This window comes from Macrobrachium rosenbergii, chromosome 41, assembly GCF_040412425.1.
Source record: "Macrobrachium rosenbergii isolate ZJJX-2024 chromosome 41, ASM4041242v1, whole genome shotgun sequence".
NCBI classification, from domain to species: Eukaryota; Metazoa; Arthropoda; class Malacostraca; order Decapoda; family Palaemonidae; genus Macrobrachium; species Macrobrachium rosenbergii.
The window spans coordinates 52233309-52248542 of NC_089781.1; the positions used below are offsets into that span (position 1 = coordinate 52233309).

General features: G+C 34.3%; 1 protein-coding gene across 2 annotated transcripts in view; it reads left to right on the forward strand.

The window, feature by feature from the left end:
- Positions 1-15234, forward strand: part of LOC136826862 (uncharacterized) — a 568370-nt gene that overhangs the window by 154642 nt on the left and 398494 nt on the right. The window lies entirely within an intron of this gene.

A 15234-nucleotide genomic window follows, 5' to 3' on the forward strand; every position in this document is an offset into this window, starting at 1 on the left:
AGACCTTGATTTTAACATTGGAGATATTCAGTCGTTAATTGACCAACTTCCAGCTCCTTTACTTCTGCTAGGTGATTTTAATGCCCACAACCCCTTTGGGGAAAGTCGGTTTTTAGATAGTAAAGGGAAATTAATTGAAGACCTTATTGACAGGAATGATGTTACCCTGTATAATAATGGGTCAATGACTTTCCACAACATTCACGATAATCATTTCTCTGCACTGGACCTTAGTATTTCTTCAACTAGTATCCACCTTGATTTTAATTGGTCTGTTAATGAAGATTTAAATGGAAGTGATCACTACCCGATCCATTTGAAATATGCTCTGAATGCTCCATCTGAAGTTTTACCTAAGTGGAAGGTAGAGGACGCAGACTGGGATAAATTTAGTAAAGTCAATCTAGATAGGAGTTTGAGTCCTTTCATTCTCATCTAGATGCCTATGATTACTTTATTGAATCTACTTTGAAGAGTGCTGAAAGCTCGATTCCAAAAACAAAAGGCAAACCTCGTAGACCTGCAGTTCCCTGGTGGAATAAGACATGTGGTATTCTGAGAAAAGTGACTAGAAAATGCTACAGACGTTAAAAACTAGTGGCTTTTCAGTCTAAATTAATCTACAAACGTTTATTTAGCCAAGCAGCGAAGGCTTTTTATAAGAAAGCCAAAAGAGAATGTTGGCTTTACTATATTAATGGAATAAACTCCAAGACCCCACTAAGAGTGGTGTGGCAAAAATAAGGAAACTGAGTGGAAAATTTGTAGCATCACCATTGCCCTATTAAAAATAAATGACACTCTAATCACAGAGCCCACTGAAGTTGCTGTGAGCTAGGAAAACACTTTTCTAAAGTTTCCAGCCCTAACAATTATTCTCCAGAATTTCAAAGAATTAGGAATTTGAAATGTGTCTGAAGTTTGATTCGGGAAAATCTGAACCATACAACTACAAATTTTCCCTAAGAGAACTTCAGTGAGGGTTTTTATAAAGCTCTCTCAAGTGAATCCACAGCTCCAGGTGAGGATACAATCATATATGAAATGCTGAAACACCTCCCAGATGATGCCAAAAATATTTACTGAAGATTATAAACAAAATATGGGAAACTGGAATTTTACCCAAGGACTGGAAAATATCCATAATTGTCCCTGTTAAAAGCCTAATAAAGGCATCAAGATTTGCCACCAGCTATAGACCAATAGCTCTTACCAGCTGTGTCTGTAAGCTGATGGAGAAAATGATAAATACTTGGTTTGGCACCTGGAAACCAAAGGATTACTAACAAGTTTCAATTTGGTTTCAGAAAAAACCGCTCCACCTTGATCCCTTGCTGAGGCTGACCAACCAAATCCAGCAAGGATTCGCCAAAAAGTGTCAGACCATTGGCATATTTTTTGACTTGGAGAAAGCATATGACACTACCTGGAGAATTGGCATCATGAAACAAACAAGATGGGCATATGTGGAAGAATGGTCAGGTTTATATATTCCTTTTTAACAGACAGACTTTTTATGTAAGAATTTTCCTTCTCCCAACCTTTTATGCAGGAGGAAGGAGTTCCCAAAGCATAAAGATTTTTTAGTGTAACACTTTTTTTAGTGGCAATAAAGTGTGATTGAAAAATCTGTTGTTAAATGCTTTCTTTTGTCGATGACCTTGCAATATACTGCACAGATATGATTCCTTGTCTGTATGTAAACATTTGCAAAGGTCTATTAATGCTATTACTAAGTGGGCTGATGAGAATGGTTTCAAATTCTCCTTTCCAAAACAGTTGCAATAAGATTCACCAGGTGCCAGCGTGTGGAAGAGGTTCCCACACTTAGTTTAAAAGGGTCCATCCTTTTACGAGAGTTGAAATTAAATTTCTGGGGATGACTATTGACCATGTGTTGACATGGGCCAGCCACATAAATGCCCTAAAGTTTAATGTTAAACAATCTATGAATATTTTTAAAGGTTGTTTCTGGATTTAGTTGGGGGCTGATAAGAAATCCCTTCTGAGGATGAATGACTCTCTGTAAATCGATCTAAGCTAGACTATGGCTGTCAGATTTATTCCTCAGCCTGCAAAACCAAACTAAAAGGAACTGGATGTTGTACACAACATGGGGCTGAGAATATGCTCAGGGGCTTTTAGAACTTCGCCTGTTGAAAGCATTTATGTCGACACAGATCATTTATTTGATCTAAGAAGGCAAGAGCTAGGGTTGCGATACATGGCTAGAATTTGTCAAGTGCTCCCAAAAATCCCTCCTTTCAAGTTAAAGGAAACAGACTCTTGAAGTTTTTTGACAAGAGCTTCTAAACCATTCCAAATTCGACTGAATGAGGATGTTAGGAATAATCATCTTAAATCCCAGAAAGTCCTGGAAGTAGATTCCTGTAAATCCTCCATGGCTTATTCCAGAAGCATCAATATGTAAGAAACTGTTTAACAAAAAGGACTGCACTGTAGAAGAGATTAGGGAAAATTCTTGGAGCACGATGTTACCCATACTAATTTTACAAAAATCTTATACAGATGGATCAAAGTCAGATAGTGGTGTTGTTGAACTGTTATCCTTGGTGATACAGCGGTACACAGCTAAATTACCTGACTTGCTGCATCAATATTTACTGCCGAATTAACAGCCGTAGTGTCTGCCCTAGATTTAGTTTTTCAAAGTAGTGACTCTAATTTTGTCATATACTCAGACTCTAGAAAACTTTTTAAAAATTTAATAGCTTTCATCCATTAATTCAAAAAGTTCAGGAGTGGTTTTTTCAAAAATATATTGTCAAAAATCAGTCTGTTTCTGTTGGGTCCTTCACTGTGGGGATTTGGGAAACGAGATGGCAGACAGGAAGCGAAAAGCTGCTAGTATTTTATCAGAAACCTGTGAGCTTTCAGAAAAGTGCCTGCATACAGATCTAAAAGGTCCCATTAGATCTTATGTTTTAAAAATGGCAAGAAAGGTGGACTTCTCCTTCTTGCCAATAATAAGAAATATAGAAATATTAGGGATAATATACTACTGGTCTTCGTCATTCCAGCTTGACAGACGAACAGAGGTTATTTTAACGAGATTAAGGATTGGGCACACTCTGTCTAACCCATCAGTTTATTTTAGAAGGAAGCAGCCCTCCAGAGTGGTGGCTTAAACCCAAGACACTAACAGTGGAGCACATTCTGGTGGTCTGCCCCCTGATATTTTGAACAAAGAGAGAGATATTTTCAGGGTTTTCCCTTTTTAAAAAATATTTTGGGAGATAAATAGGAAAAGGTATCATAGCTGGGAAGTGTGGTTTATATCCGAAGCTAAATAGTGAGAACATTAACTGGCAGGACCATCAACTGCCCGATAATGTTCGGACCTGAGTTTTCAGGCGGAACTATTTCTAGGGACTGGACCACGGATTCCAGGGGTCTAGTTCTGGGAATAGGACTCTCGGCATTCTGTCCGGTTTGCCCATAATGTGATTAGGGTGGGGATGATTGTATTCTAGTAATGCTCTCAGTCCTATCAAGCGGGTTTGGCTTACACTTGAGCCACTCTAATCATGTTGTGCCATCCCCTTTGGGGTAGGGTAGGGATGCGGACATTTGGGAGTCAGTTCTCACTTGTGCCATTAGTGGAGGAATAAACTCCATGAAAGGCTGATGATATCTTTTAAGGTTTTCAGGTTTATTTTTTTTTTCTCCTCCTCAAATCTTTATGCAAAGTGAAAATAAAGATTCGAGTACCCTGGGCCCTTTGATGGTAGTGACTCGGCACAGATGACGACCACTGGAACCTCTTGTAATAACCTTTCTTTGGAAAAACAAAAAGAATCCAAATATAATCACACTGGAACCTTATGCTCCAGTACACAAACAAATCAAAAAAAGTAAATATCGTCTTGACCCAACCTTGACTCACTTCGACTCCCTCTCTTTGGGAGTGGAAGTTGGTCAAGGTTTCTAACCATGGAAACAGAACAAAAAATTTCAGCACTAAAACTAGAAAATTTTTATTAAAAGACACTCAACGACAGAAATGTCGTTTAGACAAATAAAAATGAAAAAACTTGGCTTATAGAAGCCACAACAAAAAGTCAGTCTGAGGACTATCTGTCAATAAAAAATATTGACAATATAAATGTAAAAGTAAAAAAGCATGACACTATGAACAGCATTCAGGGTACTATTGTACTTCCTGAAAATAATGACGAACCAGTTGACAAAAAAATACTGTTGGACTCTCTTAAAAAAAGATATACCAAAAACCAAGACTGTGAGGTATATATAATACCAAGTAAACAAAATAATAAAGCAAACAGTTAAAAATAGCAAAAATAAAATTTGAGGGTGAAGATTACCTCAAAAAATAAAAATTTTAGGCCAAAATAGAGAATTGAGACCTTATGTTCCCAAACCACTGCAATGTCAAAATTGTAGTAAGTATGGACACACAAAAAAAACTTGTCAGAAATGAACCTGTATGGCTTATTGTGGATCTGACTGAACATGCCACACAATGGAAATGTAGTGAACCTAAATGTGTAAACTGTGGACAGGATCATCATGCAAGATCCAAAGTGTGTGTACTACATATACAATACAGAATTGAAAATGTTGCAAGAACGAACAGGGATGTCTATAAGAGAGGCTAAATTGGAATTAAAAGTGAGAGGAATGCAAGATCCATCTAAGAAACATTCATATTCTTCAATAACAAGAGCAAAAAATGAAGCAAAAAACGCAAACAGATAGAAATAACAGAGCACAGAAAAGTAAATCTCAAGAAAAAATTAATAATTTAGAAATAAAAAATAAAATAGTAAAAATAAAGAAACAGGTACAAATGAGATGGATAATATTTTATCCAATTCATTTGAAATATTAATGCAAATAGAAACACAGGAGGATGCTGCTACTAAAGTAACAGAAGAGGGTAGAGATAGACTGGAAATTAAAGATAAAAAAGGCCTTTGGAGAGAACACCACCCAAAACGAAGAAACCAACTATTATTAGAGAAACATCAGTTAAACCAAAGATAAAGGAGATGAAAAAGGAACAAAAACAAAAACAAGCTAAGAATATACCTTTATCTCCTAAAATAATAATAGAACCTATGAAGGCAAATGTCGAGAACACTGAAGAAGTGAAAGAGAATCATACCATAGATGATAATGATTATGTCAAGGGAGAAGAGATTACTCCTTCTCCAGTAATTGGTACAAGAGCAAATGAAAAGAGAAATACACATGATAATACTTGTGGATGTAATGATTGTTTCATTGAATTATGCAATAACAACAAAAAGCATAACAAAAGATGGTTTAACAAACATTATAAGAAATTTTATGAAATATAGAAAAAAGAAAACACAGATTTGAGTAACCATGAAAAAGGGTGCATGTGCATTGAGCACTTAGTCTATTATAAAAGAAAAACAGATGAATGTCGTGAGTAAATTATTAGAAAAATTCCAAATTGATAATACAAAAAAGAGAGTAAAACCCGACCGCTATAAAAAATATTTTCAATAGTTATATTATACAATGGAACGTAAATGGTCTACAGACCAGATTACACCTAGGAGAAATACAACGGTTATTAAAAGAATATGAACCAATGATATTATGTTTGCAACATGTCAACAAAACAATATTAACAATAGGTAAATATACCTTAGCATCTGCATCAAGAGAGGAAGAGGGAAATTTAGGTACTGCTATATATGTACATAACAAAGTATGTTATGACAAAGTACCTGTAAAATTTACTGATCTGCAAACGTCGAGTATTAGAATACGAAAAAAAACGATAATTATGTAATTCATAATTTGTACAATCAACCTAATAAAAATTATGACGTTGACAAAATCAAAGAATTACTTAATAATACTAAGGAACCAACGTTAATAGTAGGTGATTTTAATGCCCACAACCCAATGTGGGACTGTAATTGTACAGAATCAAATAGAGCAGGAAATAAAATAGAAGAATTCATAGATTCATATGACATGTGCTGTATAAATGATAACGAAATCAGCACATATTTTTCTAAAACACATGGAACATATTCCTCAATTGACCTAACTCTATGTACAACAAACATAGTAGACAGATTGGACTGGAATACAGTAGATGACTTGCATACAAGTGATCATTTCCCCATATTAATTTCTTTATTACAAAATAACCCCACCAAACATGCCCCTCGATATAACATTTATAAAGCAGATTGGGAACAATATGAATTCCACACCAGGAATATCCCACCATTTGAATATTTGAAAGACCATAATGAAACTAATAAATTTCTTGTTGATTTCATTACAAATGCTGCTGATAAAGCAATACCAAAATCCAAATCTCATCCAACAAAACACAAAGTCCCATGGTGGTCTGAAAAACTAACAGAATTAATAAAAATAAAACACCAAATTGGAAGACGACTAAATAATTTGAATAGAAAATTCAGTAAATTAAACAAAACGTTACCAATATTAGAAGGAACCTTACAAAAACTGACTATATTATTATTAGAAATTGATACATTAAAACCTCTGTATAATAAAATATCTGCAAAGTTTAAAAGAGAAGTAATACAAGGAAGAATCATTTCATGGAAAAAATATGTATCAGATCTCTCTAAAAATACTCCCATACAAAAAATATGGGAAAAATTCAGGAAAATAAATGGTACCCATGTTAAACCACCTAGACATGCCATAATAAAAGATGGGAAAAGAATACTTGATCATAAAGAAATTAGTAATGTAATAGGTGAAAATTTAACAAAAGTAAGTAGTAACAAAAATTTAGATGAACATTTCCGCACAAAGAAAAATAATATAGAATTAATAACAATAAATTTTGAAACAGTAGAAGATATATATTATAATAGAAAATTTAATATGGAAGAGCTAGAATTTGCTCTGTTGAACAGCAATAAATCTGCCCTGGAGGTGACAATATTTGTTTTGAAATGATATGCCATTTAGCACCTTTGGCAAAGACATACTTGTTAGAGTTTTATAACCACTTATGGCTTAGAAATTTATTTCCTGATGAATGGCGTAAAGCTATAATTATTCCAATCCCCAAACCTGGAAAAGATCCCAGTAATGTAAACAATTACAGACCAATTTCTTTAACAAGTTGTTTGTGCAAATTACTAGAGAAAATGGTAAATGCTCGACTAACATGGCACATTCGAGAAAATAAAATTTTAACTCCCACTCAGTTTGGGTCACAGTGTAACAGATCTACATTAGATTCTCTCTGTAACTTAGAAGACCATATACGCAGAGGTTTTGAACGAAAACAAATTACTGTAGCTGTCTTTTTTGACATTGAAAAGGCATACGATACTACATGGAGGTATGCTATATTAAAAACTTTACAAAACAACAACATCTGTGGACATTTACCTAGGTTTATACAAAACTTTTGACAAATCGCAGTTTTCAGGTGAGAATTGATGATGTTCTGTCTAGAACATTTCCTCTAGAAAATGGTGTTCCACAGGGAAGCGTCCTTAGTGGCACACTGTTTACTTTAGCAATTAATGATATCAGTAAAAATCTACCTATTGGTATTAAAAGTAACCTGTATATGGATGATTTTGCCATATATTATTCAGCATCTCGAATAAAACATGCAGAACGAATCATTAATAAAAGCATAATAAAAATAGATGAATGGGCTTTATCTGTAGGCTTTAAATTTTCCATAGATAAAACCCAAGCAATCATGTTTTATAAAAACAAAAAATGGAAAAAAGGAGAAGAAATAGACTTAAAAATCAGAAACCATAGTATACCAATTGGCCAAACAGCAAAATTTTTAGGATTAGTATTTGATACTCACATGAACTGGAAAGCCCACATAACATACATGAAATCAAAATGTAAAAGAGCATTAAACCTAATTAAAAAACTATCAAACACTACTTGGGGAGCCGATAGACATACCCTTACTTTATTGTATAAAGCAACAGTGCTGTCTATCGTTGATTATGGAAGTGAAATATATGGCTCGGCATCAGACGCAACGCTGAAAACGGTAGACCCAGTTCATAATGAGGGCCTTAGAATATGTTCAGGAGCTTTTCGATCATCACCAACATCTTCTTTACAAGTTGAATGTGGTGAACTACCTCTGTCTCTCCATAGAGAGCTAGTAACAATGAAGAGTGCTCTGAGAATTCAGACAAATGATTCTCCAACCAAAAAATTATTTGGATTAAGAGATGTGTTTATAAACAATCATCCACCTTCTTTCCCAATTAGAGCTAGAAGATTGTTTGAGTCGCTAAATATACATATACAATTACCTGTAATAGTAAAATTGCCTCCTCCTTGGACAATGAATAAAATGAGAATTTGTACACACTTGAAATATTTATCAAAAAATCATTCATATACTCCAGAATACCATAGACAACATGCAGTAGAGCATATAATCCGAAAAGGTCCACATTACGCAATATACACTGACGGATCTAAATCACAACACGGAGTGGGATATGCTGCAGTATCCCAAAACAAAACGTATCAGTTCTCTCTCCCAGACAAAGCCTCTGTATTTACAGCTGAGTTATGTGCAATAGTATCAGCCATAAAAATAATTAGAGAAGTCTCATATAATAATTTTGTAATTTATAGCGACTCCAGAAGTGCTATAGAAGCTATTCAAAGCTATAATCAAAAAATAATATTGTACAACATATAAAGTTCTCACTCCATAAATTGTATAATAATGGAAAAAATATTGAAATATGTTGGATCCCTGCCCATGTAGGGATTAAGGGAAATGAAGAGGCTGATAAAGCAGCTAAAGAAGCGGTCCACATGACAAGAACAAATGTAGACATCCCTATCAGTGACTATACAAGATATATAAAAACAGTCATTGTAAAAAAATGGCAAAATGTGTGGAACGAAGAACCTGAAAATAATAAATTAAAACAGATAAAATCCAATGTTGGAAAATGGAGTTCATCATATCAGAGAGAGAGAGACAAGCACAAGTAATTCTGACACGTCTTCGAATAGGCCATACTCGTTTGACACATGGACACTTAATGAACAGTCCATGTGGCCTTCTTCCCAAATGCCCAGATTGCAATGTGCTGATAACAGTTAAGCATATACTGTGTGAATGTCCAAAATATAACCTGCAGCGATTATCAAATTTTGGAAATAGACCGATAGAAGAAATTTTGTCAGAATCTTTAACATTCTCAATAGCACCCATTTTAATGTTTATGAGAAGCTGCAAATTAATTGGAAAAATATAAAAAAACAATCAATCAGTATAATGAATTTTAAAACAAGTAAATTTTATTATTTTACCTAATTTATTTTGAATTTTGATATACCTTTTTAGTGAGTATGTATGGAAGCATGAGTTTAAATGTATTTATTGTGTGAGTGTGTTCCAGTATGAAAGCATATGCCTTTTTACAGCTTTTAATTTCATTTTCATTCATCATCATTGACAAGTGACCTATTAGGTCCCAGTGCTAGGCTTCTAACCTAGACTTGTCATTTCATCCTAATCCTTCGGGCCAGCCCTATGAGAGCTGATGGTCAGCTCAGTGGTCTGGTGAAACTATTTTAATAATAATGATAATCTGGTAATTGCGAACTGAATCATTACAGTTTAGCAATTCCACCCAAGTACAGTATATCCTGAACTCGACACGTTATTTACAGAACCCGTACATACTACCCCCTTCAGCTTCTCGCTACACTCATCCACACACATCTGTCTGGATTTATGCACTCCTTTCGCTCAAACTTTCACTATCGCAACCATACCCGGACCAAGCACCACATCATCCGTCAAAACCCCCTAACAACACTTCTCATCCCCTGACACATTCATCATCCACCCCCAGATCCTCATGTACACCCAATCCATCCTCATCCACTACACTCACATCCGTTCCCCATAAGGCACAAACACACCAGGTACTCCCACAGTTATACCACACACCCCTGCATGAACTGAGATTTTCCATCTCCAAAAATGGTTCTGTCAAAGATCTACCCCCAAGCAATAAATCTACATCTATGTATCCCAAAATTCGTAACCTATTACTTGAATGTCACATACCGTCTCTTTAGCAGGTCTCAAAGATTGATTGGAAAACATCGATCGGAACAACTCATAATTTATCAAATTAATAGAGGCGCCTGTATCTATAAAAACCCATACATTTATCCCATGCACAGACCCTATGACAACTGGCTTCGACCCTGAGGGTTCCCCAGAAGTCCTACTGTATATCCCAAGAAACACCCATCCAGTTTTCCTTTACAACTGATTGGTCTTTGGACAATGTCCTCCAATCACAAGATCCCCTCGAAAAATCCGCGTGTGGACCTTTCTGATCTTAACCACCAAAATTCTGAAATGCAGGCCTACCATTATGCTGTCTCCGAGACAGACAGGACCGCCAAGGATGACAATAACTCTTACAACTGCCACAATATTTAACACAGCAAAATCTCTTAATGTGTCCCTGTACATTACAATTAAAGCAACGAACCCGTGGGGTCTGAGAACTTAAGCCAACCATTGATCTTTGGCTATTCCAAACTTCAGCAAAACCCTTCAGACAACGGACTGAATCTCCATGCCCTACACAACCATAGGCTGATCTAAGGAATCTCTGATCACTATTTCCTTCCCTCATTTTTGCAACTTTCTTCTTTGTGAATAAATCTGTTAACTTATTCTTGGCTGATCGCAAATGCAAAATTTCCCAAATCCCGCGAAAAGACACCCCTTACAGAAAAAACACAAAAGACAATTCACCCTGAAAGAATTCCCATACAACAAGAAACCCAGAATGTTAATTCCATTTACTCTAACATTTGATCCCCAAAACTCAAAAGTAAGTACTAATTAGACCAACAATTAAATCCAAAGTTAATTAAACACATAATAAATTAAAAATTATGTAAACCCATAATTAAATTAAAAATTAATTACATAAACCCATAATTAAATTAAAAATTAACTAACCCCACAATTAAATCCAAAGTCCCATGGGGGAAAAAAATGGCCGTGCTCAGCGCACAGCTGATTGCAAAGTGGGTCAAGATGACCTCGTGTCTGCAAGGGCAAACAACAGAAAAAACACTCAGTCTTCCCCCAAGTAAAGAAAATGGGAGCCTGCCCTCACGTATAGAAAATGGGACTCGAGTAGACAGACGCGAGAGAGAAAGGGAAAAAATTCGTCCTTCACCCCCTCAGTGCAACACCTCACTCTCCCCTATCAAGGCCTGCTGAAGCCCACAGAAAAAACGCTGTACTCTGAAACTTCGAAGACACATCTGCCTCTCCTGTCACCAGACAAACAATTGCCAAGTAAGCTTATAGTAACCGCTCCCCTCTTTACATACACGCATGTATGCACCCAAAATAACACATACATGTGTAAGTACAAAAAATAAGAAAAAAACAGTAAAAAAAACTAAAATGTATAAACACTTGCTTAAGAAATGTTAAATAAATTACTGCCCAAATATCATGTCCCCAGAGATAATGCAATAATAAAATACTCCTTTTATTAAACCCTAAACGCCGATGCGAACCACCATTTGCTATATATAAAAAAAATGCAAGCTATAAAGCAAGACCAAAATTCAAGTGGCCTGCCTAGATGGCGCAGATTGCGAGAAACTCTGCCCAGACTAATGACGTCACTACAGCCACCACCCGAATATTAGTTTCAGTGCAATGAAATGCAATCCTATCTGACATTAAAATTAACAATAAAAAAATATGATAACACGTATGTGTCTTTGCTCGATGGCTAACGTGAATCCTCTCACCAAAGAAAGAGAAAAAAAAAACACTTGGGTATTTTCGCGTGTTTTAACACACACAAGTGGCCAAAATACTGCAATTATTTTACACTGTACACATTACATATGTGTAAACACTCTCCAATATAAATTAACGCCCATAAATCCCTATATAACACATTAAAAACCTTGCGCCCTTCGACGGATCATCACACATACACACAGTCGCGCTCGAGAAAAACTGACCCACAACAGCATGTCAACCCTGAAACGCTGAGCCCAACAAAATCCTATTCTGAGATGCCAAACCAGTATTAATAAGATATGTCTCTTTGGAAGCGTATCCCTATCTATTTATCTATCTATGTCTAACACCGCTGCCAACCACTGTTAAATGGCTGTATCCCCAGGTCAGATAGGGCCACCTTTTATTGCTGTATCTGTTTTAAGAACAGAATTAAACATCTTACTTTCCTAAGATGTCTCTGGTAGCAAAATCCTTCTCCTTTGTTGTCTTCTCTCATTAAACCTATCTTTACACAAAGACCTACTGGAACTAAACACCCAAGTATGAAACCAGATTTTATTGACAAATTTCATGAAAGTAACTCAGCAAAAGCTACGGTCATGAAATGGAGTGATTGACACCCCCTATCAATGGAATTCATAACCAGAGGAAATACTGCTTCACAAACAAGCATATTAATAATTCTATACCAAGCAATACTGGTGAATAACACCCTGGTAATCAGATACAGTAATAAGGTCATAATTATTCTAGACCAAAATAAGTGTCATATTGTATGTAAAGAATAAACACCACTTCCAATATATTCGCCGTCTCAGGACGAAACCAGAATTCCTGCTGAAAGAAACATATCATATTCTATAACCTGAAATGGTGTTAAATGTCATTCCTATTCAAAACAGAAAAATGTACACTGGAGAATTAAATGGGAAAATTCGTCATGTAGACATCGATCAATTTTACTGCCTCCCAACCGGGGGATTTCCCTCTGAAGTCTGGAGAAGATATTGTAAGAGACCCATCGCACTGATCGCGGTCTCTTTCAAGCACACGCGTGTGTTCATCATCCATCAGAGGGGACAAGACAAAAACAAGAGCATCCCGTTTTCTCTCTCTCAAGGAACGCAACTTCTACCATACAATATTTCCGTCTGTTTCTCCCTAACCATTGTTGTCTCGATTTATGTACAATCACCACTACTTGCATCACCATGCAGGCATTCTGATCATGTACTCGTAATGATCCACTGAATCTTCTGTATCAAACTCTATGTATGTTTCTTTTTGTGAAGACACCAAACATCCTGCCATTTCACATATATTATGCTACTGCATTGTATTCATTAATCTGTCTCGAATCTCGTGCAATCAGTCATATGTGAAATTTCCTGGCCTTGCCATTGATATATGTTTTATCACTGTGTGTTTATTATGTCTCTCACAATGACCATCTGGTTGTCTGCCTCAAACACAGATGTCCGAAACATTACCTGCCCTTTGCCCTGTCTGTGTGTAGATGCTACTTTCTGGTTCATTTTGGCCAATAACAACTTTGAAGACTCTGTACATTCATTCAGTAAGGAACCACCAATAAACCAGGTCAGTCAACACCAGCCAGTATGTCACTCAATCCCGACCTTACAATATAAGTGTCACTGAGCGATCTTACTTACTTTTCTGTGGCCATGAATAATGTATCTTCATAGTGGCAGTTTTTTTAAACACTACACCAGGCTAAAAGCACATATCAACCACCCAAGATCGAAGCAGTCTCCTCATGAGTGTCTGTTCCTCTGATAATATACCATGGGAGATCGCACATACACACACGCGCATACCTCACCAGAACCTGGACACTTCTGGCATTGGTTCAATGTTCGAAAGATCGCACTGTCTCCATGCGCTTGGATCATGATCAAATAGCTCTCTGTATCCAACTGAGCAAACTTCCAACGTAGACACAAATGCATCTGCAATGGAAGTATACACTGACAGGCCAGCACATAGTTCTCCACTGCTGACCAAAGTCAACCAAGACTCAACATAATAAGTACATATTTTAAATATAAAATTTTATATATATATATGATATATATATATATATAAGTACAATATATACTATATATATATATATAAATATATATGTATATATGGAATTTATATATATATATATATATATATATATGTTATAACTATAAATAATATATATATATAATATGATATATATCATATTTATATATATATATATATATATATATATATATATATATACATATATAATATATATAAAAGTTATATATATATATATAAATATATATATATATATATATATATATATATATATATGGTATACATATACATATAATATATATACATATATATATATATATATATATATATATATATATATACATATATATATATATATATATATATATATATATATATATATATATATATATATATATATATATATATATATATATATATATATATATATATACCTATATATATATATATATATATATACATATAGATATATATATATATAAATATATATATATATATATATATATAATATATATATATATATAATATATATATATATATATATATATATATATATATAGATATATATATATATATATATATAAAACATATATATATATAATATATATATATATATATATTATATATATATATATATATATATATATATATATATATATATATATATATATATATATATATATATATATATATAAATATATATATATATATATATATATATATATATATATATATATAATGTGTGTGTGTGTTTTCTATGGTTTTTATCTAATATTCTTCATTTTTACGTCCATATTTTAACACTGAATTTTACTAGTACAGTATGTTATCGTTCACCTTTTCATTATCAATCACACCATTAATTTATATATTTCATCTTCATGCATCATATCAGAGAGAGAGACATGCACAAGTAATTCTAACACGTCTCAGAATAGGCCATACTCGTCTGACACATGGACACTTAATGAGGAGCACACATGGCCTGGCTCCAGAGTGCTCAGAGTGCAAGGTGATGGTAACAGTCAAACATGTATTGTGTGAGTGTCCAAAGTATGACCAACAGCGACTCTCAACTTCTGGAAATGAATCAGTAAATGAAATTTTGTTAGAATCTTTTACATTTTCAGTCATTCTGATTTTGTTCATGAAGATCTGTGGTTTGATAGATAAAATATAAAAGTAAGTAAATAGTAAAAGCATGAAAACATAGTATTTGTCGAATTTAAATGTAAATTGTTTAAAAATATTACTTATTATGAATTTTAATATACATGAGTAAATGTATTTATTGTGTGTATGTGTTACAGTATCAGAACATGAGCCTATGTGGT